The sequence below is a fragment of the Ovis aries genome, chromosome 11 (assembly GCF_016772045.2).
Source record: "Ovis aries strain OAR_USU_Benz2616 breed Rambouillet chromosome 11, ARS-UI_Ramb_v3.0, whole genome shotgun sequence".
NCBI lineage: Eukaryota > Metazoa > Chordata > Mammalia > Artiodactyla > Bovidae > Ovis > Ovis aries.
This window is the reverse complement of record NC_056064.1, coordinates 21,864,529-21,891,010: the sequence shown is the minus strand read 5'-3', so window position 1 is coordinate 21,891,010 and position 26,482 is coordinate 21,864,529. Positions and strand designations below refer to the sequence as shown.

The 26,482-nt window shown below is 43.6% G+C and overlaps 1 protein-coding gene across 1 annotated transcript in view; it reads right to left on the bottom strand.

The window, feature by feature from the left end:
* The window catches only part of NXN (nucleoredoxin), a 160,369-nt gene that overhangs the window by 81,481 nt on the left and 52,406 nt on the right, over positions 1 to 26,482 (bottom strand).

The following is a 26,482-nucleotide window of genomic DNA, read 5'->3' as shown; positions in this document are numbered from 1 at the left end:
GTGTGATATCTAAGTTAAGTGGGTAACAGTAGCTGGCATAGAAGTGGTCACTGATTTCTCCTGCAGTTCATGCCAAGTAAGAACCCTGGCCTGGGAAACAAGAGACCTGGTTTCACCTCCCAGCTCTGTCCTGACTCAGTGTGACTTCACATGCCCTCATCTTGATTTCCTTTCTGGTCCTTACCTCAGACCATGGTCACAGGATCAAATGACACGTCATCATTAAAACCCGAACAGTGCCCAGCAAAGACGTAGGCAGCCAACAAACATCAACTAAATGTGACTTCAACTGGATTTTGTCCTTCAACTTGTCGTTTACACCTGGTCTAAGAAAGCTCCATCTGTCTGACAGCTGGACAGCAAGACCAGTCCCCCCTCCATGCTCATCTCCCAAAAATACCCCTGCAGTGTTTGCCCCAGCTGACGAGTCAAGAGCGAACCTGAAACCAAGGGCAAGTCTCACTGCTATCCACTTACCTCTCACCAATCTTACGCTATTCACTGCTCCCATACATTCAAAGAACAAATATCTATAATGCATCCCAGAAATAAATCAACATTAGCTCTATCATGCTAGAAACTATAAAGGGAATAGAAAAAAATTTTTTTAAATTTCAAGCATCAACATTTGACATTCATGACCTTCAACAAGCAGAAGTCATCAGAGAGTCTTTGTGAACCCTGAAAATCGTGGTGAAATTTAGCATTCCTCCGTAGAGACTGGCACCAACGGATTAGTGGGAGAGCAGTGATGACGAAAGACACACAAAAAAGCATGCTGCCTCACTGGGCCCTGCCCCACCCCCAAGGCTGAGAAGAGAAGGAAGGCTATTTAAAGTCCACTGTCATTGGGTGGCAGTGCCACAGGCTTTCCAGGGCTCGTTTTCTTTCCCCCAAAAGCTGTTTGTAAAAACTGAGGAGGGAGGGAAGGGAAGAAAGGGGAGCACAGCATATACTGGTGCCTGTCTACACGTACCATTTTAAAATTGGGGTATCGCTGCTTTTCAACGTTGTCTTGTTTCTGCTGTTCAGTGAAGCAAATCAGCCATGTGTATGCATACATCCCCTCCCTCTTGTATCTCCCTTCCCTGCTCCAGCCCACCCATCTGGGTCATCACAGAGCACCAAGCTACGCTCCCTGCACGGTACTCCAGGTCCCCACCAGCTAGCTATTTTATACATGGCAGCTATACATGTCAATTCCCCAATTCATCCCACCCCCTTTCCCTTCTGCCATGTCCATACATCTGTTCTCTGTTTGCATCTCTAATTCTACCCTGCAACTAGGTTCATCTGTACCATTTTTCTAGATTCCATATATGTGCATTAATATACAATATTTATTTTTCTCTTTCTGACTTACTTCACTCATGGCAGACTCTAGGTCCATCCATGTCTCTACAAATGACCCAATTTCATTCTCTTTATGGCTAAGTAATATTCCACTGTGTGTGCGTATATACATACAAACATATATATACAAATACACACACACACACACACAATGCACACACCACATCTTCTTCATCTGCTCCTCTGTTGATGGACATTTAGGCTGTTTCCATGCCCTGGCTACTGTAGACTGTGCTGCGACAAACACTGGGATGTACTGCACGTGTCTCTTTGAATTATGGTCTTGTCAGGGTCTATGCCCAGCAGTGGGACCCAGTGTGCTGCCTCCCAGAACAGTGCAGTGGCAACACACTAGCAACACAAGTGCAACAGGCGTCGGGTGCTTATCGCCTCCACTCTGCATCCAGTATGAATTCTCATTGTCCAGACAAAGCTCTGCGCTTGACCACGCCCGTTTGCCAGGAGGAACACTAAGGTTCAGAGAGATTAAGGAAGCTGCCCCAAACCACACTACCCAGAGAGGGCTTGGCAGGATGGTCTGACCCGATGGCCTGCAGACCTGACATCTGCTTCAATTCAAGGATCAGAGTAACTCCCTTCTGGAGAGGTCCCCGTGGAGCCACCCCACCCTTCCAAGGTCTTAATAAAATTCACATGCTATTGGTGGTGGGAAAAAGTCACTAGACCTGTGGACAAGGGGGAGTTAAGGCCACACCTGTGGACTTACAACTCAGGAGTCGTCTTCTCAGTTTTGTGGGCTCAGAGTCAGAGGTGTAGCATTAACTTTAATATAAATTTTTTTGGAGGTGATTCACGTAGAATTCCTGCCAAGAATTTTAATAATTAGACTGAATTAGACCAAACTCTGTCTGTACATGCCTCACAACATCTGCTGATTTAACAGTTAAGCTGGAAGCCCCGCTGAGCCCGGGGAAGGGCTGGCCTCGAGGGCTGCGAATGGGGACAGTCAGTGGAGAAAGACACCTGTGAGCCCCCAGACTTCGGCCTCCCATCCGGTGAACAACTGATTCTGCTTCCCTAACCTCCCATCACCACCAGGGACCAGAGGACGGGATGAAACTAATCAGGAAATGCTCATAAAAGAAAACCCTTCCCCATGGTCCTTTCTACTGCAAGCTGAGGGCTATAAAATGATCCTTTCTAATGTGGTGATTTTCAGCCTTTTCCCTGCTCTGGTTCAGTGTATTTCCATCAGCCACAGAAACTCATCCACAGGGCGGATTTCTTTAAGGGGAGGGGGAGGTGGAGGGTAGAATCCAAATCTTTACTCCCCACTAGTCAACAATCAGACTCTTAAAGGGTGGGGACCGCAGAATTTGGCAGAGCCCTGGAGAATCTGTTTCCCATCCTCCTCCTCCCTCTCTCCTGGTCACACACAAATGCACACATACACATGCGTGTGTGTTCACACACAAACTCATACTCTCACACTCGAGGCACCATGGGGTCTAATAGACAGCTCCCAAAGGACAGTGCCAATGAATCAGCCCTTCCTGGAAGGTGGTGCCACTAAATCATAGAAATTACATTAAAATTATAAAATAACTAATATGCTTCTTTTTAAAATAATAATAAAAAAATTTTTAAGCATGTAATTTTTTTGAAGAAATAAGCACATGACTCGCGCAGTATATCGGATTCTTAGCTCACTAATCCAGGCCCCCTGCAGTGGAAGTGCAGAGTCCTAACCACTGGACCACCAGGGAAGTTCCATAATTTACAAGCTTCTTAAAGCAGTCTTCAAAACAGATCAACCCACCCCCACCCAAAATAATAGAGGGTGTGATTATATGCCAGAAGAAGAATAAAACATAAAGGCATATTGTTTGTATAAGACACAAATTATGCTATTAAAACACCACGGAAAATGGTTCTAGCCATTGCTGCTCTATAATCTGTTAAAAACACGATTGGACTTTTTGGCCAACCCAATATAATGTGAGCCACTTATATAATTCTAAATTTCCTGATAGTCACATTAGAAAGGTTAAAAAGAGGGACTTTCGTGGTGGTCCAGTAGTTAAGAGTCAGCTGTGCAACACAGGGGATGAGGGTTTGATCCCTGGTCAGGGAGCTGGGACCCCACGGCCGCAGAGCAACTAGGCTCTTGCACCACAACTACCGAGCCTGCACACTCTGGAACCCACATGCCACAGGTAAGACCCAATGCAGCCAAATAAGTAGGTTAAAAAAAAAAAGTCAAAAAGAGGTGAAATTAATGGTAGGCAATACATGTTAATTCATGGTAATACACGTTAAGTCATTTCAGGACACTGAAAGATGAACTACGCAGGTTGGTAGGTGCCCAATGTGCTACTGGAGATTAGTGGAGAAATAACTCCAGAAAGAATAAACAGACAGAGCCAAAGCAAAAACACCACCCAGCTGTGGATGTGACAGGTGATGGAAGTAAAGTTCAATGCTGTAAAGAGGAATATTGCAGAGGAACCATGGAATGTTAGGTCCCTGAATCAAGGCAAATTGGGAGTGGTCAAACAGGAGACAGCAAGAGCAAACATAGACATTCTAGGAATCCATGAAGTAAGATGGAATGGAATGGGTGAATTTAACTCAGATGACCATTACATCTACTACTGTAGGCAGGAATCCCTTAGAAGAAATGGAGCAGCCATTCAGTTCAGTTGCTCAGTCGTGTCCGACTCTTTGCAACCCCATGAGTCTCAGCATGCCAGGCCTCCCTGTTCATCACCAACTCCCGGAGTTCACTCAGACACACGTCCATCAAGTCCGTGATGCCATCCAGCCATCTCATCCTCTCGTCCCTTCTCCTCCTGCCCCCAATCCCTTCCAGCATCAGAGTCTTTTCCAATGAGTCAACTCTTCACATGAGGTGGCCAAAGTACTGGAGCTTCAGCTTTAGCATCATTCCTTCCAAAGAAATCCCAGGGCTGATCTCCTTCAGAATGGACTTGTTGGATCTCCCTGCAGTCCAAGGGACTCTCAAGAGTCTTCTCCAACGCCACAGTTCAAAAGCATCAATTCTTCGGCGCTCAGCCTCCTTCACAGTCCAACTCTCACATCCATACATGACCACTGGAAAAACCATAGCCTTGACTAGACGGACCTTAGTCGGCAAAGTAATGTCTCTGCGTTTGAATATACTATCTAGGTTGGTCATAACTTTTCTTCCAAGGAGTAAGCATCTTTTAATTTCATGGCTGCAGTCACCATCTGCAGTGATTTTGGAGCCCCCCAAAATAAAGTCTGACACTGTTTCCACTGTTTCCCCATCTATTTGCCATGAAGTGATGGGACCAGATGCCATGATCTTAGTTTTCTGAATGTTGAGCTTTAAGCCAACTTTTTCACTCTCCTCTTTCACGTTCATCAAGAGGCTTTTTAGCTCCTCTTCACTTTCTGCCATAAGGGTGGTGTCATCTGCATATCTGAGGTTATTGACATTTCTCCCGGCAATCTTGATTCCGGCTTATGCTTCTTCCAGCCCAGCGTTTCTCATGATGTACTCTGCATTCCTCTAGAACACCCAAAAAAGATGTCCTTTTCATTATAGGGGACTGGAATGCAAAAGTAGGAAGTCAAGAATCACCTGGAGTAACAGGCAAATTTGGCCTTGGAGTACAGAATGAAGCAGGGCAAAGGCTAATAGAGTTCTGCCAAGAGAACGCACTGATCATAGCAAACACCCTCTTCCAAAGAGCTGACTCATTTGAGAAGACCCTGATGCTGGGAAAGATTGAGGGCAGGAGAAGGGGACAACAGAGGATGAGATGGTTGGATGGCATCACCGACTCGATGGACATGGGTTTGGGTGGACTCTGGGAGCTGGTGATGGACAGGAAGGCCTAGCGTGCTGCAGTTCATACGGTCACAAAAAGTTGGACGCGACTGAGCAACTGAACTGAACTGAATGACTGGCATGTAGGTAATGAATGTTTTTAAAAGATTTCTCAAAAAAAAAATGCTATCTTTGTGCTTGCCTATTAATACTAAATGGCTCTGGACAAGCAATTTCAATCTTCTTGAAACTGAAAACCATCTGAAATTGATGAGCTCCAGTTTCACCAACTGTAAACGGAGATGAAAAAATGCCAATATGACTCCTCTCACCAGGGCTGCTGTAAGGATCCTATGCTGTATGCATACGAAAGCGTTGTATACAGTGCTGTGCAAATGCTAATGATCGTTGTTAGAGCTCCTGTAAGAGAACAGCTCATCCCTGGACATCAATAGTAGTTCTTTTCAGCCTGTAAACATTTTGCCCACAGCTGTCTTTCCTTTTCAGAGGCTTCAGAACAGTAAGAAATGCACATTTCTGTTACCCTCTAAGAAGCTATAAACTTACTTTACAAGAAAAATCCCATTGGAATTTCCAAGTGATATTTAAGTTGTTTTGTGGAAGAGATATTTTGTTAAAATGAAAACCCTGCCTTAAAAACAGGAAGACATCCCTAGTCAGCAAATTCTAGAGGGAACAAACTAGCCCTGCCTCCAAGAAAATTAGCCAATTCAAAAGATGCCTTCTGAGCTAGTGAACAAAGATGGAGAACACCACCCCATTCACCCACCCAGCCCATCTTGTTTCTTTTCCTCCAGACTTCTAACTTTTTTAAAGAGTTCTTCCAAATGGTCTGTGAGTTTGGGTGGTTAGAAACAATCGCTATTTTAAGACTGAGAAGAGAGCTGATGTTTAAATATTTCTTGATGGTTGGACAAAAGACCTTCTAGAACCCCTCTCAACTGTTATGATAATGAAGACAATAACACCAGCCTTGAGGAATGGTTAAGTGAATAAGTGAGTGAGTGAAAGTAGCTCAGTTGTGTCTGACTCTTTGAGACCCCATAGTCTATACAGCCCATGGAATTCTCCAGGCCTGGAGTGGAGTGGATACCCTTCTCCTTCTCCAGGGGATCTTCCCAACCCAGGGATTAAACCCAGGTCTCCCGCATTGCAGGCTGACTCTTTACCAGCTGAGCCACAAGGGAAGCCTGTAATTATTTTATGAAGAGTGACTTATACAAAGAGAAATGAGAGAAAGGTTTTCTGTTAGAGAATTCACTGCAAGCAGAGAACAAATTCTTGCTTTCCTAAAGGCCATCTGAGGTACCCTTTCCCTGAAAACACCAGACCCCTCACCTGGAGATAGTCATAAAGACCTTTACTAACAGCATCCTCACAGTACAGCTCAGACACACTTACAGCTTCTGAGGCTTCTAAAGTCCAGATTTTTTATAAAATCAGCCTTTCCCAAAGTGTGCTCGACATGATGCTTCCAAGCATTTCATGTTTGGGGGTTGGATGGGTGGATAAGCAGGAGTACCATGGCCAAATAAATGAGTTTTGGGGAAACCCTGGATCCACATGAAGTTCAGCAAGTTCTTCTACTGCTCAGAGACTTTAACATGATAGTGTCCTGTGGGAGACGGAAATCCCACAATGAACTGCACCTTTTTCCAGATATCAGATCTGGAGCATCCTCAAGGGGATGTGATCACATCTTCAGACACCTCCACTTTCATAAATAGTTCCAGAATATACTGGGTGGCAGAAAAAAATGAAAAGTAGGTTCTCTCCTACCTGATTCAGCAATCAGCTGAATCTGTTTTGTTGTTTTCACATTTCTATTTTTTTTTTTTTTAATCTTTAATTCTTACATGCGTTCCCAAACATGAAACCCCTCCCACCTCCCTCCCCACAACATCTCTCTGGGTCATCCCCATGCACCAGTCCCAAGCATGCTGCACCCTGAGTCAGACATAGACTGGCGATTCAATTCTTACATGATAGTATACATGTTCTAGAAGTAACTGCACATCAAAGCTGACCCTCAACAGTGACAGACTCAGCACCCACCGATGTGACGGCAGTAGCTTCACCCACCTACCTGTAATTTCTCTGTTCTACCTCCCAGGCTACCCCCAGGCCTCCCCCAGTATAAACACTGCAGCCCCAAATCAAAGGCATTCCAGCTTTTGCACCTATAGGTGCACATATAAAAGGTGTAAACATTATGATGTAAAAGATGCAAAGACCTGAGAAAAAGAGACAATCAAAGTAACTTTTATTGTCTTAATCTCCTGTTCCACAGAGCTTGCTTAGAATCGGAACAACAAAGAAAGAACCATTTCAGTTCTGACCCCTGACTTTTCTCCTCTAGATTCAACTGGGCTGTTTCAAAAACCCATACTCTACTTCTTTGGACTGAAGCCGTCATGGTTAAATCTGAAAACTGAACGGCGGTGGTTCCCAAACACGGGCCAACGGCCCCTAGAGAAGGGTCTCAGGGTCATTTCAAAGGTCTTCCAACCACCTGAGCACCAAAAATTGTCAGCAGATCAAAAAGTCAAAAGTACAACTTCTATTATGTGAGGAAATCTATGAAATCTTTTGAAGTTAAAAAGAGATCCTTGTGTTTAAAAAAAAAAACTGGAAACCAAAACTAGCATTGTTAATAAATACACCCCTTGCTAGTAATCTGTCCTAATTAGCAAGAGAATAATATAACTCAATATACTTTTAAGTTACAGATTAATGAAATGATTTTTAAAATTCTTTGATCTTTGTTTCTCAGTCATAATCTCATAAGACATGGCAAAATTTGACACAACAAATGCTTCTAAACCCAAACATTACCCAACCATCCTTCTTGAAAGTCTACAATTTTCTGTTTTGGGGGAAGGAAAAGATTGTGTGTTTACTTTTTGTGTGTGGATTTTGTGTTTACTTTTCAGTGACACCAAATAGAAGAAGCTTTAGAATAAAGCCTCAATATAACATTTTGACAGGCCTACACTAATTAGAAAAATAAAGCCAGAGAAACCATGGTGACCTCTGATGATTCACAAAAACAGCATTTCTTTATTTCTGGGAAGTTTCTCAAAGGATGAAAAATGGAGGCTTTATACACTTGTGTTCCAAAGGAAATGAAAGTTAAAGCACTACTGTGAGCGATGCTTATAAACTAGACTAATGAGAAATGGCATACGATAGATAACATATCTTAAGAAATGTTAGCAAGTTAAGGTCTCCTTTAATATCTATTTCTATCCCCTATGGACATTATAAAAGAATCATCATGAAATACTCCTATCATATTTGCCAGGAGAAAAATCTTAAAAGTCATTTCACCTATTAACAGTGAAGATTTTGTGAAGACCTACAAAAGCCATCATTTTTCTACTAAAAGTTTTATCCACTTCTCGGCTGGAGCAACATGTCACATCTTCTAAATCAATCTATGGCTTAACTTCTAATCTTATAACTGGCACAGAGAGATGATAAAATGTCTTCCAAATATTGTGGGAATTTTTTTTAAAGCTCCCAGTACATAATAGTGTGTGTGTGTGTTTTTAAAAAGAATTTATCATCAGTTCCAAGTTGGAGTTCAGTTGCAACATATACTCAGAACGGATGACTTAAAAAAAAACACCTTTCTCTATACAGTCTTATTGCTTTGATGAATTAATGCCAACAAATGTGGTCAGTATTGTTTCCAGATTCTTCAAGTCATTGGACTCCTTGCATGGTCAACCCAATCCCACGTCTGTCCTTGATTACTTAATTTTCAGTCATTTGCAAACTCAAAAGTGAAAATGTACAGGCATTTGAGCCACTTTATTCAGCAGTAGAACAAGAATTGTGGGCACAGTTCACAGACTTTCTCACATAGGTCTTCTCAACACAAAATATGCTATAGAAAGAACTCCCTCCCTCCATGGAAAAGCCTTTGTTTGGGAGGCCAGTTCCCTACATTTGAGAAAATATAGGAAAGTCTTTCCTAAAAGACTTTAGAAAAGATTCCTTCTTGTTACAGCTTATCTTTTTTTAGCTTTTTTTTTTTAAAATATCCTTTGCTGATTAACTCCATTCTGTCTATTCTCTCAAAGGACTCCAAGTTCCCACAATACATATGTATTCAATTTTATTGCTTTGTGCTTGATATATTGCTTTGTAAGTGTTCAAGGCATTTTTTGGTGAACACTATGTTTCTGTCTCCCAAACTGTACGCTAAACTTAACAATAAAAACCAAGCCCTGCCTCCAACTTGGGTTGTTTTTTTTTTTCCCTTTACTATGACTGCATTAAACCTATAAATTTATTCTGATTAAATGACATCTTTACAATATTTCATATTTCCAGCTAGTCTGTTTCTCCATTAATGCAAGATTTTTTCTTTAATGTCTAACCAAAGTTTTGTCATTTTCTCTATAAAAACAAAACACACACATGGTTTAAAAAAAAAGCCTTCCAGTGAGTCTCTTGCCCCCCCAGATTCCAGCCTCATTCTGAGAGGTAACCCCTTCTCATGTAACTTCCAGAAGATGTTCAGGCATATGTATATTTAAATAAGCATAAATATCATCTTTCCCTCACCCCCTTGTTTTTAGAAACTGGGCCTGTTATCAATATACTACCTCTCAGCTGGCAAAGAAAAATCATTGGAAAGGATCGGAACTGGGACTTCCCTGGTGGTCCAGTGGTTAAGAATCTGCCTGCCAATGCAGGGGACACGAATTGGATCCCTGGTCCGGGAAGATCTCACATGCCATGGGGCAACTAAGCCCATGGCCACAACTACTGAGCACGCATTCCAGAGCCCATGAGATGTGGCTACAGAGCCCCGCACGCTCTAGAGCCTGTGCTCCGCAAGAGAAGCCACGGCAGTGAGTCCCGCATCTGGCGACTGGAGAGGAGCCCCCGCTCTCACAGCCGGACAGAGCCCCCACGCGCCGACGCAGAGCGGGTCACAGCCGGACAGAGCCCCCACGCGCCGACGCAGAGCCGATGCGCGACAACCAAGGCCCAGGGCCGCCAAAAATAAATAGATAAAAGGATCCGAACCATTCCCACAGATCAGGCAAGAAGAGTAAATGTGGAGTCAAGAAACTGACGCTGGGCACAGAAGCTAACTATAAGCACATTCCATGTGGCACCAACGACACATCTTTTCAAAGAACAGTCGGTATTCTGCTGTGGAGATGAAACATCATGATTTACTTCATCTTTTACTCACAGGCATGTACCCTGTTTCACATTGTAGCTAATACTGCTACAATGAAGACATCTTTGTTTCAGTTCAGTTGCTCAGTCATGTTTCACTCTTTGCCACCTCATGGACTGCAGCACTCCCTGTCCATCACCAACTCCCGGAGCTTGCTCAAATTCATATTCATCAAGTCAGTGATGCCACCCAACTATCTCATCTTTGTTTATCTTTGTAAATTCTATTGGATAAATTCCTAGAAATTGAATCGGGAGGTCAGAGGGTTCATATATTTTGAGTGACACTGCCAAAGAAACAGCATCAGTTTACCTGTGTCCGTCAGTGCCTGCTTCTCCACGCCTTTCCAACACCGTAAGTTATCAAATTTTCTTTTTGCCAACCAACTAGTGATGTATCGCATTTTACCAATTACATTTCTGTCAAAAGTGGAACTGAGCATTTTTTTCACGTTTATAAACATGTTTATATTTCTTTCTCTGTTTAAGTGAGTGAAGTGAAGTCGCTCAGTCATGTCCAACTCTGCAACCCCACGGACTGTAGCCTACCAGGCTCCTCTGTCCATGGGATTTTTCAGGCAAGAATACTGGAGTGGGTTGCCATTTCCTTCTCTGTTTAAACTAAAGTCAGATTGATTTTAAGAGCTCATTATGAATGAAGGGGGGCGGGAAATGGCCCTTTCCTCAGTTGTCTGTGTTGGAAATATCCTTTTCCAGTCTATGGCTTATCATTTAGATCTTGTTTCTGGTATTTTGAACCACACATAAGTTTTATATGAAATTCATCTCTTTTATATTCACCAATAAAATCTAGCTTAACCTTCTGAACACAAGTATATGTTAACTTCCATAAGAAGTGAAGTCAGAGTAGAAAAATTAACAGTCACCAAAAATCCTTTCCCCAAATTTGGGAGAATTTGGAGGCACAAATAGCTGCTTACCAAACCATACCAGCACCCAGTGACGTAATTCAAGGGAAGAGCATCTGCAGATCCCTGGAAAGGCACATTTTCTTCCTTTGCAAAGTCCATATGCTTGTCAGTTTCCCAGAGTCCAGCCACCCTCTTTGCCTCCAGTAAAAGTTGTCTCAGCTTAGCAGCTTCAAAACAGAAGTGATTCCAGATGAAGATTTTGACCTCTGCCTAATCACAGCAGAGACTCTTCCACACGACACCCAGTTCAATGGGCAAAGAAAGGAGATTTGGTCAATTTCCCAGAGAGACTATGGCCCTCCCCAAGACCAGGAAAAAATGACAATGAGGCAGGTTCTTCAGCTACCTATAAAGTCCCCAGGCAATGAAGAGAGGACAGATGTACTCAGAAAACTATTTCTCTCCTGGCACCTTCTTCTTATCCTTTCCAATAAAATGAAGCAGAAAAAAAAAAAAAAAGGTTCTTCTCTTCACCTACACTACCTTAAAGTCACTTACATTATGGCAAGGACATTAATAAGAATGGTGTGCCCTCCCAAATTCAGGGAAGGTTTTAACATCATTCTATTTGTTCTTGCGATTTGAACATGATGGTACCACATTAATGTCTATACAAGTGGGATAGTTCAAAAATAATGATTGAGACTTCCCTGATTGTCCAGTGGCTAGGACTCCAGGCTCCCAATACAGGGGAGAATAAGTAAGTGGGATTATGATCAGAAACTTCAGAATATAAAAAGGTAAAATTCTGGATGTCCTCTAGGAACTGTTTCTAAGAAGGGTAAAGTGAAAACAGATTAATACATAGTATAATGCTCAGCAGTTTTGGTGCAGGGACAAAGAAAGTACCTGACCAACAAGAATATGGCGGGGCTGGGAACTTGGCATGGTGGCAGGCCCAACAAAGCCAGGGTGACAGCTCTGAGACCAGGACATATCATACTGAAATGGGCAGCCACGCACAGCGGGCAGAGCTGGAACTCTCAGTGTTTCTCCTCTAGGTCTTTTCCCCTCCCTCGAGTTTTGGTCTCCAAGCAATCAGTTCTGTGCTTTTGTTTCTAGGCTCAGTTTTAAACCACATTGGGAAAAGGCACTTCTTGAAAGGCAAAGATTGGGAGAAAAATACTGAAGCTCTTAAGAGCTCCTGTCTAGCTGCCAAAGCATTGTTTTAGTCAAATGAAAAGAGAGAAACAGAATGATGATTTTATTTGAATTGCTTCCAAGGAAAAGTAACCTCCAGCAAAACACTGGGCCCACTTTGCTGGAAATCCTGGCATGCCGACAACAGAGATGGAAGCAGAAAATTGCATCTTCCAGAAAGCACGGTTATCAAATAGGAAAAACCTCCCGGAGTGACGTGCTTTCAGGTTCCTGTGGCTCAGGATCCCTTTTATTCTATTTCTTCCTGCTGTAAACAAAGTTATTTTTAATATAATTTTCCTTGGAAGGGGGCTTTAAAAATGCTTAAAGATCAAATCTCTTGCTTTAGGTAACATTAATATATTAAATTCCAAACTTACTAAGCTAAATAAGCAGAGAGTAAAAACCTGCAGAAACATATCCCCAAACTTTAACATTACAATTTCAGAACATAGTTAAATGATGGTACCTCCTGGTAGAAAATACATCCCAGCTAGATTAGCTACTGTAAATATCCAAGGAATCAAAATTCTTAAGTTTTCAGGGATTCCAGGGATCCCTGTGCCCAGAAGTAAGTGTTACGGGGGAAGGAAAAGAAGAAAAGATGGGAGAGTGATCCTGGAGTTGTAAAATTATCGCAAAGTACTGAGAGCTTTACTATTACACACACTTGTTAAGTTACAGCAGCCAACAGACCTCTAGTCTGTTCAATCACCACCTTAACTTCTTCCTTGGAAAAGTCCTTTTTTTGTTGTTTTTTTTTTTTGGTGTTTCACTGTACTTCTTTTTCCTCCAACTTCATTGAGGTATAACCAACAAATTAAAGTTTTATATATTAAAGTATACAATGCAGTGATTTTCTATACATATATATTATGACCTGTACCATAATTAAACTAATTAACACATCTATGACCCTACACATGTGGTGAGAACATTTAAACATCTACTCTTTTACCAAATTTTAAGCAAGCAGTACACTAGTATTAACTATAGTCACCAGGCTTTACATTAGATCTCCTCCTCAGAAATTTTCTAAGGCAGGCAGTTATCAGAAGGCAGATATTTTCCACAGGTCTTCATCTTCACTCATTACTCACATCTGTCAGACACTCTGTATCCTGTTCCACTACACTACAAATCAAACAGATTTTGCCTCCAATGAGACGGCTTATTCTTCTGTGAACAAAAGAATGAGGTGTTCTGGGTCTGGGACTCTCTCACTCAGGAAACAAAAGCCAAGTCCCAGGTGCCACCTTGTCGCTTGTGCCCCCTGTCTCAGATCCTCCTTGCTCCTCATCAACCTGCTCCCAGTCCTCTGGTCAGGCTGCCACCTCCTTCCTGACCCTTGTCTTCGTGCCCCATTTTTAAATTTCTCACCTACTCCTTGAACTTATTAGCATTGGTACCTCTGCACGCCTTGGCTTGTCGCCTCAGGAACATGGCTCAGACTCACTTCGCCATCTCAGCCCAGTTCTGGCTACCCACCCCCTGCGGACACTCCTGTCTGGTTCAACCTCCTGGAGGTAAATCTCTGCTTCCAGCTCAACAGGACATGGGTACAAAGTACACCGTGGGAGCAGTGGGAGGGAGCAGTTCTTTCTAGCAAAGCTTTGCTGAGATGATGGCAAAATGGAGTCTCAGAGGATGAGCAGGATGGGAAAGGGAGGGGAGAACATCCCAAACAAAGCAGAGAGCTCGTTAGTGAAGAAAAATAATGTGTTTTGTAATCAATTTTGTGGACAGAATGCCTAATGGATAACAATACATTGTTTACTGAGCTCCTACATTATGGAAGGCACACGGCCCAGGACAGACCACAAAACACAGATTCATTAAGTATATGGACTAAATGAAACACCAGCTTCATTTAAAAAGGAAACTCGTGCATCTAAGTCAGAAAACGACCTATAACGTTATCTGACTAGCAGTACCCCAAACTAAAACAACCCAGAAAATTCAGTATCACCTCTCCCAAGACAACAGAGCCTTTCCTTCTGTAATCAATCACACAATGACAAATGAGTCTGTGAGAGGCCCAGTCCTCTGTGCCGGAGACAGAGCCACAGACCCCTGGGCCCAAAGGGATCTGGTCTTGATTAAGGTTATTTTCCTCTGTAACATTCAGATTGGAGGCAAAAGGAAGGAGGATTGAAAAGGAAACTGGAGGAGCCCAAGACGTATCAGTGAGTTTCATCACAGCATTTTATTTCCTTTGTGAACTTGACTCAGGGAGCTCATAACTCCAGTATTTGTTTGGCTACTGAGTCCATAATTCACTTCAGTTCTGAAGACCTATGATCTCAGTTTCTTGACTTTAAAAGGGTCTGGTGGAACTCTTGGTGAATTTAAGATTTAGATAATACAATAAATTAAATCAAGTTTCTGGGGTAATTATTTCAATCAAACAGCCTTTGTTACAAGGTTCTTTCAATGTAGTGACAAGTCCTCAACCCCACAATGCTGTTAAATGTGAGTATTGTTATAACAACAATGAAAAACCTCTATAATCTCAGCATGACTGAAGTTAAATTACTACAGCCAGTTTTCTGAAGAATGAGTCAAGTTCTTTTTCATGAAAGTGAAAGCGTTAGTTGCCCAGTCGTATCCGATTCTTTGTGACCCCATGGACTGTAACCCGCCACTCTCTGTTCATGGAATTTTCCAGGCAAGAATATTGGAGTATTCCCTTCTTCAAGGAATCTTCTTGACCCAGGGATCAAACCCAGGTCTCCTGCACTGCAGACAGATTCTTTACTATCTGAGCCACCAGGGAAGCCCCATTTTTTCCCCATACACCTATTCTTACTGCAGGTTGCTGCTGCTGCTGCTAAGTCGCTTCAGTCGTGTCTGACTCTTAGCGACCCCATGGACTGCAACCCACCAGGCTCCTCCGTCCATGGGATTTTCCAGGCAAGAGTACTGGAGTGGGGTGCCATTGCCTTCTCCGTTTACTGAAGGTTACAGAATCTCTATCCTCCAGCTCTCAATTGTTGAAAGCCGTGCTTTCATCTCATTTGGTCCTTAGATGGGAGAGAGAACAGCATGAAGCAACATTTATCTGGTAGTGCATACCTCTGAAGGCAAAAAACAGCTGGAAAAATAATGTTGGACAGAATTCAAGAAAACCCAACTAGATGTAAAGTGGTCCTCAGGAAACACCTGGGAATACCCGCCATTCACCCTTAGCAGACCACAGTGATCTCTGAGCTCATCTGTCTATACCTGTCTCTGCCCACCCTACAAACTGGCATTCACTCATCTCCAGGCTTCAACACACACGGGCATCCTAACTCTCTCTATCACCCATCAAGAGTGCCCACCCAGTTCCACAACATCCACCATGCTAGGGACATTTACTTCCATTCATTTAGGATGACAACATCCTGAATCTTTAATACCCCCAATACTCCCAAATCCAAAGTTGTGAACTTAGAAATCCTGCTTCCCATTCCTTCATCTCACCCAGTGAGCTACCTCTTTGGCCTTAGGCAATCTGACATCTTATGATTGTTCAGATTCAGCCCAATGAGCCAACATGCCCACATGACTACCCTCTCAGCCAGGGATACCTGAGGACACCTAGGCCTCACTGGAGTTTGAATTCAAAACTCAGCAGAGCACCTGCACAAATCCCTTGGCCTTGATGCAAGTCAGGCCTGCCTGGGCTTGGCATTGTCTCTTATGCCAATTCTTCCAACATTCCCAGTCCCAGGGTCCAGCTCCCCACCCCGCAACCTCTGCCCCCAAGTGACCAGCCCTCACCAGCTCCCTCCAGAGCTGCCGTGCTCTCTCAGGTTCTCCACCCTTACCCAGATTGGTGTACTGGCCAGTCTATTCCCCAGGGGTCAGTCTCATCAATTACATTTCCACTGGTAGCATCTACTATCAATACAGTCTCAGCTTGTTCTTGATTTACTTCTGCTTGCTAATCCATCCTCCAGTTCTCCCCTTCAGTGGCATCGGGAGGATTCCACGTCTCAGAAATGCTTCCAGTAATTCTCCTCTAGCTCCCTCCCTGGGGCCCAGCAGCTGCTCAAAAGTTTACCAGGTCTTCTGCCCTCAACAGTCTGTCTCATCTTCACCACGAAAGCAGAGGGCATCCAGTCTCAGAAGACGGTGCCGCACCTCCCACAACCAACTCTTCCAGCTGCGCTCTGGTTCTCTTATCCCAAACCCGCCACTTCCATGCCCTGTGACCGTTAAGTTATTTCACCTCTTTGTGAGAAGAGCACCTTCATGCACCGGTAGTGAAGATGGAGGAGGGGACACATACGCAAAACACTGAGACAGTGACTGGCAGCGGAGAATTTTCCTTTACGCTCCCACTTCTCTTCAACCTACCAACTGACTCTGACCTGACTCTGGTCACTGTCATCCAAGAAACTAGCCATTTAGTCTCAAGCCATCACTCTCTTACTCTTCCTTGGCACCATCCTTTTTGACTTACTGTCTCCTCTTCCTTACCCCAGCTTGCTTTTGGACTCCCCATAGGTGCCCTGGGAATTCTACAGAGTCAGCACTCAGCCAGGTCACTGATAACTTCTCAAGGCAAATCCATGGTCGGGTTTCCAGGCCACTCTACGATCTGAAACCACTGCTCTCCAACTCTTCCTTGAAGCTCTTCACTTGCCTCTCATGGCTGTTTTGCTTTGGTATTTTGCTCTTCTTGGTCTCCCACACCAGCCCCTCCACCTGCCCCTAAAATGCCAGAACTGCTGGCTCCATCCTTGGCTTTCTTCTACCCGCTCCCCAAAGAGGAGCTTATCTGCCCCCACAGCCTGGACCATGCCTGGAGTGATGACTGCTCATTCCTTCCTCACCTGGCCCCTCCTTCTGGCCTCTTCTTGCCTGCTGTCTCCACCTGGTTATCCCAAGGGAGCCTTAAACACAACATGTCTAAACGGAGGCCATTGCTTTCCCCAGACTCACTTCTTCCTCTGTATTTCTTATATAGTCTGACGACATCATTATCAATGCAGCTCCCTGCTTCAAATCTTCCACAGGGCGCAGTTCTCATAAACCCATTTTAAGTGGGTCCCCGTGACCATAATGGTAAAGATAAATGGGCTAACCCTGTCTTCGTGGATGTTGATTCCAAGTTTAAGAATCATTAGAAATGGGATGGGGCCATAAAATAAAATCAAAGGGGTATATTCTCAAAGCAAGAGCTTAACACAAGATCTAGTCAGCTTAAAAGATGGCGCTGTGCTGTGCTTAGTCGCTTGTTCATGTCTGACTCTGTGATCCCATGGATGTAGCCTGCCAGGCTCTTCTGTGCATGGGGATTTCCCAGACAAGAACACTGGAGTGGGTTGCCATGCCCTCCTCCAGGGGATCTTCCCAACCCAGGGACTGAATCCAGGTCTCCTGCATTGCAGGCGGATTCTTTACCATCTGAGCCACCAGGGGAGCCAATAAAAGATGGGGAGGGGGTTGATTTGGGAGCTAAGAGCAAGAGAGATGGAAGAAGGCTCAGTTCTTACAAGGTGCTGTGTGCGACTTCCCATGGCCTGAGCTGTGCTCACCTCCTCCCTGCTCCTCTCTTCAACCCTGGTGGTCAAGTGGTTAGGACTCCATGCCCTCTCCACCAAGGCCCTGGGTTCCATGCCCAGTCGGGGAACTAAAAATCCCACAAGCTGCATGGTGCAACGAAAACAAACAAAAATGACAACAACAACAAAAAACACCAAAAAAACTCTGACGCCACTGTTTGCAAATTCCTCCAGATTTCTCCTGTTCTACCTTCCTTGCCACCACTATCCCACCAGCCCAGGACTTGTTTCTCACCTTACAAACCACAACCACCTACTAAGGTGGTCCAAGAGACCTCCTGGATCCAAGAGAGAAATCCAGCCTTGAGCCTCTCTCATGCTCAATCTTTCTAAACCACAACTGTGATCACATCATTTCTCTGCTTGAAAACTCTCAGTGGCTCCCACCTAGCTGCTATGAGGAAATAAGCAGCAACTCCTTGGCTTTCATGATACAGCCCCAGACTGCCTGTCCATCCCCAGCTGGCATCACCACAGCTGCCACCAGTGGCAGGCCCTCTGCTGCCCGGAGCACGCCATGCTCTGGGCCCTTCGCCCACTGTCAGGGCATCTCTTCTGTCTGGATCGCCCCCTCCTTACAGCTGCCTGCAGCCACCTCTCTTTAGCCTGTACTTAGTCTCCTCAGCAGTGAGGCTTCCTCCTCAGGCAGAGAGCTGCCCCCTTCTCTGTCAGCCAGTCTCCCTACACGCGATGGGCCCCCCAAGGGCCCTGGTTTTATCCAGCCAGATTATATCCCCCAGGGGTGCTTTTACAGCTTCGAAAACGAGCCATTAGTGAGTGCTAAACCTTTTACAGGCAACATCTCATTTAATCTTCACATGAACTAGGTAAACGCTAATTATCATCATTTCCAGGTGAGTGAGGGAGGCTGGCCAGCAGCTCAGTAATGTTCCTAAAGGACAAATTGACTTTATCTGGTGAACGGCTGCAGCTATTTAGCCTTAAAGAGACCCTCAGCAAGGCCAGGGTCATTAAGAAGACAAAGGTTCCTGGCCGTTGCTGCATACAACAGAAAATTTTGAAACACTCTGGCAGCTCCTTCCAAGGGATTCTCATGTTCCGAACAGAGTGCACGTAACATAACCCTGCCTTTTGCTGCCCCTCTCCCCAGAAATGCGGTTTCTTGAAGGCCTCACTTTTACCTGGGGCCTGCAATGCTAGTTACTTCCTCACAGACTGGTAATGGGTGAGAACCTGGATTACAAAGTATCTCCTCAGAATTCCACCAATTAATAGCTCATCTGGATGAAATACTCTGAGGAAAACATAAAAGACCAAAACTCACCAAAGAAGTAAAAAATTTAAACGTAGTAATAATCGCAGAATATCTATACATTCTTGTCAAATTACCACCTGCCCCAAAAGGCAATGGGCTCAGACAGGTTCACAGGCAATTCCAAACCTCTGAAGGAACAGACCATGGTCCTCATGCTACCTAATTCCAGACCCAGAAAAAGGATTGGGGACGGGGTGAGCTTTGTTTTCCTTTATTCTTTTCTATGTTTTCTGAAACTCTACACAGAGTATGTATTATTGTATTAGAAAGAAACACAAACCATTCAAATTATAGGAAATTTTCATAAGAAAACAATTACGGATTTGTGCAAAGTTTTATCTATAAGCAAAGGATCTTTTACAGATAATCCCTGAACAAAAATCAGAAAATGACATGTGCAGCAATGTATTATTCACTTTCAGTCTGCAGACCTACAATGAGCCAGGCACTCGGGATAAAATGGTCGGCAGAGTAAGCATGGTACGTATCCTCATGGAGTTTATACTCCCATAAGCAGACAGACATGAAATAATCTCCAAAATATATATATTATAAACTCTGAAAAGTGGGACTAAGTAAATACCTAGGTTACAATGAGAGTGCATATTGCTAGTGAACCATCAAGCGAAATCACCCACCTTGGCCAGGCACTTGCTAGAGTTATCTTGCAACAAGAGATCCTCATAAGGAACATGGGCCTACTGTCAAAAACTAACCAGGAGAATCTGGGAGGGGCCCAGGAAGAGAGGAGGCACCAGCCCAAAATATGTTCCACCAACCTCCCAGCATCCTTCTTGCTGGAATCCATATTGGCTGAGAGATGTGAGTGCCACCAGGAAGGACCCTGAGTTAGGCTAAATATGGGCCAAGCAAGATGACTGGCCAGAGACCACCAGGAAACTAACCCCATTACCATACAACCTGAGACTGCAAGCCACATGGCAGAGCAGTTCTCTTGGGTTCCCTCACCCCACTGCCAGGGCGCCCTTCCCAATAAAGTCTCTTGCTTTGTCAACACGTGTGTCTCCTCGGACAATTCATTTCTGAGTGTTAGACAAGAGGCCACATTCGGCCCTGGAAGGGGTCACCCTTCCTGCAGAAATATGATACTGGGAAGAAAGCCTTATCTGGGGATCAGCATGATGGAATATCAAGCAACTGTTCAAACTAAGGCTATGTGGATGAATGTTTGATGACATAGCATATGTGTGACATAGTAAGTGAAAACTTCAAAGCAGTGTGTATAGTTTAGTATCACTTTTGTATAAAAATTATAGTTACACAGAAAAAAGGCTGGAAAGATATACAAATCCAGTCAAGGGCAAAATGTTAGCCATAGAGTTACAGTTCCTGTTTTCTTGTGCTTCTGTATTTTCCAAATTCTCTTAAAGATCTCTTATTACTAATGCAATATTCTTTGTGAAAACCTCATTCAATTTTAAAAAAAAAAAACTATTTTATTTACATTTATTTATTTGGCTGCACTGAGTCTGCAGCATGTGGGATCTAGTTCCCTGACCAGGGACCAAACCTGGGCCCTGCACTGGGAGCACAGAGTCAGCCACTGGACCACCACAGAAGTCCCCTCATTCAACTTTTTAAATTATTTGTTTGCCCTGGTAAAGTATACATACCATAAAACTCACCATTTTACCATGTATAATTCTGTGACATTAAGCACGTTCACATCGTTCTGCAACCGTCACCACCACTCATCTCCAGATCTTTCCCACCTTCCATGCCCATTATGGACTCCCCTGGTGGTCCAGTGGCTAAGACTCTGCACCCCCAATGCAGGGGGCCGAGGTTTGATCCCTGGTCAGGGAACTAGATCCTACATGCCTCAACTAAAGCTCCTGCATGCTGCAACTAAGACCCAGTGCAGACAAATAAACAAATATTAGATAAGAAAAGAAAAAAAAACACTAACACACCCACCCCCACCACCATATCCAGACCCCCGCCCCAGCTCCCCCAGCAACCACCTCCCTCGCAACCATCAAGCGTCATTTAATTTTAAAGTTCAAACATTTAAAGACCAAGCCTCATTCATCCTTTCAGTGTCAACTACTTCATCTGCTAAACTCCTACCACTAGAAAAGACAGCCCATCAGACAGGAGCGAGAGTTTTATAGAGCTGAGAGACAGGTCTAGGTGGCAATTTTGGGTGATCAGAAGATGGGAGGTGGAAGGTGTGGTAGTGGGAGGAGATTCTAAAACAGAGATGGGAAGGTGAAGGAACTGCAGGCTTTGAAGTTCACTGTGGGAGCAGCCAGCATATACTGGTGCAAAGACCAAAAAACATAAACTGAACTTCAGTTTTCAGTTCAACACTGATTGCCTCTGGCTGGTAACACACACACACACACACGTGTGTATCTGTATATATATGTGTGTGTGTCTGTGTATATGTATACATATATAGATAAAGATGGAGTAGAAAAGGGACAGAAAGTTAAACCTCAAAGAATCAAGCCTCCTAGGAGCCAAACATAGGAATTTCCTTCACAGTACTCTTAACAGCTGGCCGTGCAGCACCTGCCTGAATACATCCAGTGACAGAGTTCCAGTGGAGCCCTGACATTCCGGAGAACATCCAGACAGCTTCATAAATCCCCATACATATAAATACAGAAAGGATTGCAGAGGCTTCTGGCTTTTCCCTGCCTTTTTTTTTTTTTTTTTTCCCAAATGTCTCACCTCCCACTGCAAGTTAACTCCCTTTTCAACTTTCTCCAAAACTATCTCACCAGAAAAAATGTTGTCCTGGCTCAAGCAACTGGGAAAACGTTCTTTGTTTCTCTATGAAGTACAGTAGACAGTGGACTTATTCCCAGCACAGCAAAATTTATCATCCTAGTTTTTCATTTACCCCAAACTCCTTTTTTTTTTTTTTTTTTCCTCCTGGCCAAGACCTATCCCTTCTTTAGATATCTTTTCTTTTTCTTTCTTAACATCTTTAATATAAGCAGCTGATATTCTTTTCCAAAGGGCTATTTTTCACAAAAGGAGTTTTAATTAGTTAAGAGTTACAACTGAGTTGCAAGTCAAATCTGTGTCTCAGGAAAAATTACTACCTGTCAAGAACCTTTGAGATTGCTGAAAACTCTTGAAAAATCAGAGCATTGGTTAGATCTGCAAATGCAAGGTATATACTAACTACATGATTCCCATCCCCAAACGCCACTCTTTCCTCTTTTATTAACAGCACATTCCACTTTTCTCAGAATTTGGAGAACATGATTGATTGTAGGTAACAAAAGCAACTGCTGTTAAATACACCTGTCTATCTTCCCACCCAATGCAGCCAGGAAAACGGTTTATGACTTCACCCTGCCTTGCTGAAGATGACTGGGTGAGCCGATGGAGAGCTAGAAGGGGTACAGGGACAGGATGTAAAAGAAGCATAAGGCAGTCAGAGGGGCTGGGTTGGTCTGGCAGAAGGGCAGGGGTTCTTATGTGGGAAGCTTTGCACAAAGGGCACCGGGCTCCTAGGGGCAGAGAACAGAGGGAGGTCCTTTTCAGAAACAGGCTGAAAGTTAAGAGGGTGAAGCTAATTTCAAAATACCACCTAGGATGCCCATCAACAGATGAATGGATAAAGAAATTGTGGTACATATATAATATAGAATATTACTTGGCCATAAAAAGCAACGCATTTAACTTAGTTCTAATGAGGTGGATGAACCTAGGTGGATGAGCCTATTATACAGAGTGAAATAAGTCAGAAAGAGAAAGACAAATACTGTATATTAATGCATATATATGGAATCTAGAAAAATGGTCCTATTCACAGGGCAGCAAAAGAGACACAGACATAGCTAACAGACTTGTGAACACAGGGCGGGAAGGAGATGGGGGGATGAATTGAGAGAGTAGTACTGAAACATACACACTGCCATATGTAAAATTAAATAGCCAGTGGAGATTTACTGTATGACACAGGGAGCTCACATCTGGTGCTCTGTGATAACCTAGAGAGTGGGATGCAGTGGAAGGTGGGAAGGATGTTCAGGAGGGTGGGGGACATACTTCCCTCTCGATTCTATCTATGGCTGATTCATGTTGATATCTGGTGGTAGTAACACAATATTGTAAAGTAATCATCCTCCAATTAAAAATAAGTTATTTTTTACAAAATCACCTAGAGATAGCCCCTTCCACCTCCTCACTAGCTGTCCCTCAATTACTCAAGTCTGCACTGAATGTTCTTTCTTCTATCTAGAATCTCACCAGCCGAGAGGCTTGTGTTAACAAAGGCAACTCCTCTGAGAAACTGAGCTGGTGGTAATTTAAAAAGAGAGAAGATGACTGGAGATAAAGGAAAACTACTGCCTGCAAGCTTGAAGCAGACTGTGACCAAAAATCTGGAAACATCATCATCTTCACAGGACTGCTGTCAGGAACTAATGTGGATGCAGATGACAGTGTCCTGCAAATAAAGTGCTACCCAAAGGTACAGAGTGCAGAAGTGGGAATCCTAACGGCCCGTGCATGCATGCTAAGTCGCCTCAGTTGTGTCCGACTCTTTGTGGCCCATGGACTGCAGCCCTCCAGGCTCCTCTGTCCATGGAATTTTCCAGGCAAGAACACTGGAGTGGGTTGCCATGCCCTCCTCCAAGGGATCTTCCCGACCCAGGACTGAACCCATGTCTCCTGTGTCTCCTGCACTGTAGGCAGATTCTTTACTGCTGAGCCCCCGGGGAAGCCCTAATGGCCCAGCACCACTTAAAATGAAAAGTGGCATCTAACTTCCTATTTTACTTCAAAAGTAAGAGTGGCAGTTTGAGAAAAGAGAGGTATACCTGGCATATGTGACTTCATAAGGAAATCACGCTATGAGATTTTCTCCATGGAATCCTGTGGGTAACATGGAGACCTAAAGCTGGATAAGGTGTACTGGTAAGTGGCCAAACCAACACGCCCCAAAGTGCGGATTATTAGATGAATATTAATCTAGAGGGAGGTCTCTCTCTGGGTTCTAAAGGATCCATTCTAGCCGTGTCCGGCTCAACATTATTCTCAATTCTCTTGAAAAAAGGTATCGGGGAATAGTGTAAATTCATACAGTTATCGCCAAACTAGCAGAAGACAAACACTATCATCAGCAAGGTGTGGAATTCAGAATAATTTTTATGTCTGCAAGTTACATTTAATCCCCATACAGTAAACCAGAGACCTTAAATTGATGAACTGGAAGTGTGTTTTGTTTAGCTTACTCAACGTTGAGAAAAAATTTAAACTGGCTAGTAGCATATAGAACCTAGCTGGTTTCACATAAAAATCCGGACTTTTAGCTTCGAAAAGCCGACCTCATTCTTGCAGGGTGACATCAGCTGGAGGTAAGTGTTGCCATCCAAACTCTTGGATGAGCTGTGCCCCTCCATTCTGGGTACCCACCATGGCCCAATTCACCCCATCTCACCTGCCAGGCCCACACTGTCATTTGACTTGGTGGCTTCTGCAGTAAATGTTGGTTTATACTATTAAATGTTTCCAATTTAGTGTAAATGTGACTTGATTGTGCATTAAACATTAATGCAATCTTCTCCCACTCTCAGTCCTTGCAGGTTTTTGCTCCTGCAGCAAGATCCGACAGGTGATCACAATTTCATAGTGGCAATCTGCGCATACAGAACATCTCAGTTTTCCAGTGTGCTCGCCTATCCTTTGGTTTATTGAGTCTCTCCAATATTCCAGGAAGTCTGAGTTTAACGTCTGTACTATAAGGGAAGGCAAACCATTCAATATCACAGTTATCCAAGTCTATGCCCCAACCAGTAACACTGAAGAAGCTGAAGTTGAACGGTTTTATGAAGACCTACAAGACCTTTTAGAACTAACACCCCAAAAAAGATGTCCTTTTCATTATAGGGGACTGGAATGCAAAATTAGGAAGTCAATAAACACCTGGAGTAACAGGCAAATTTGGCCTTGGAATGCGGAATGAAGCAGGGCAAAGACTAAGAGTTTTGCCAAGAAAATGCACTGGTCATAGCAAACACCCTCTTCCAACAACACAAGAGAAGACTCTACACATGGACATCACCAGATGGTCAACACCGAAATCATATTGATTATATTCTTTGCAGCCAAAGATGGAGAAGCTCTATACAGTCAACAAAAACAAGACCAGGAGCTGACTGTGGCTCAGATCATGAACTCCTTATTGCCAAATTCAGACTCAAATTGAAGAAAATAGGGAAAACCGCTAGACCATTCAGGTATGACCTAAATCAAATCCCTTATGACTATACAGTGGAAGTGAGAAATAGATTTAAGGGCCTAGATCTGATAGATACAGAGTGCCTGATGAACTATGGACTGAGGTTCGTGACATTGTACAGGAGACAGGGATCAAGACCATTCCCATGGAAAACAAATGCAAAAAAGCAAAATGGCTGTCTGGGGAGGCCTTACAAATAGCTGTGAAAAGAAGAGAGGCGAAAAGCAAAGGAGAAAAGGAAAGATATACCCATCTGAATGCAGAGTTCCAAAGAATAGCAAGAAGAGTTAAGAAAGCCTTCTTTAGTGATCAATGCAAAAAATAGAGGAAAACAACAGAATGGGGAAGACTAGAGATCTCTTCAAGAAAATTAGAGATACCAAGGGAACATTTCATGCAAAGATGGGCTCGATAAAGGACAGAAATGGTCTGGACCTAACAGAAGCAGAAGATATTAAGAAGAGGTGGCAAGAATACATGGAAGAACTGTACAAAAAAGATGTTCACGACCCAGATAATCATGATGATATGATCACTAATCTAGAGCCAGACATCTTGGAATGTGAAGTCAAGTGGGCCTTAGAAAGCATCACCAAGAACAAAGGTAGTGGAGGTGATGGAATTCCAGTTGAGCTATTTCAAATCCTGAAAGATGATGCTGTGAAAGTGCTGCACTCAATATGCCAGCAAATTTGGAAAACTCAGCAGTGGCCACAGGACTGGAAAAGGTCAGTTTTCGTTCTAATTCCAAAGAAAGGCAATGCCAAAGAACGCTCAAACTACCGCACAATTGCACTCATCTCACATGCTAGTCAAGTAATGCTCAAAATTCTCCAAGCCATGCTTCAGCAATACGTGAACCGTGAACTCCCTGATGTTCAAGCTGGTTTTAGAAAAGGCAGAGGAACCAGAGATCAAATTGCCAACATCCGCTGGATCATGGAAAAAGCAAGAGAGTTCCAGAAATACATCTATTTCTGCTTTATTGACTATGCCAAA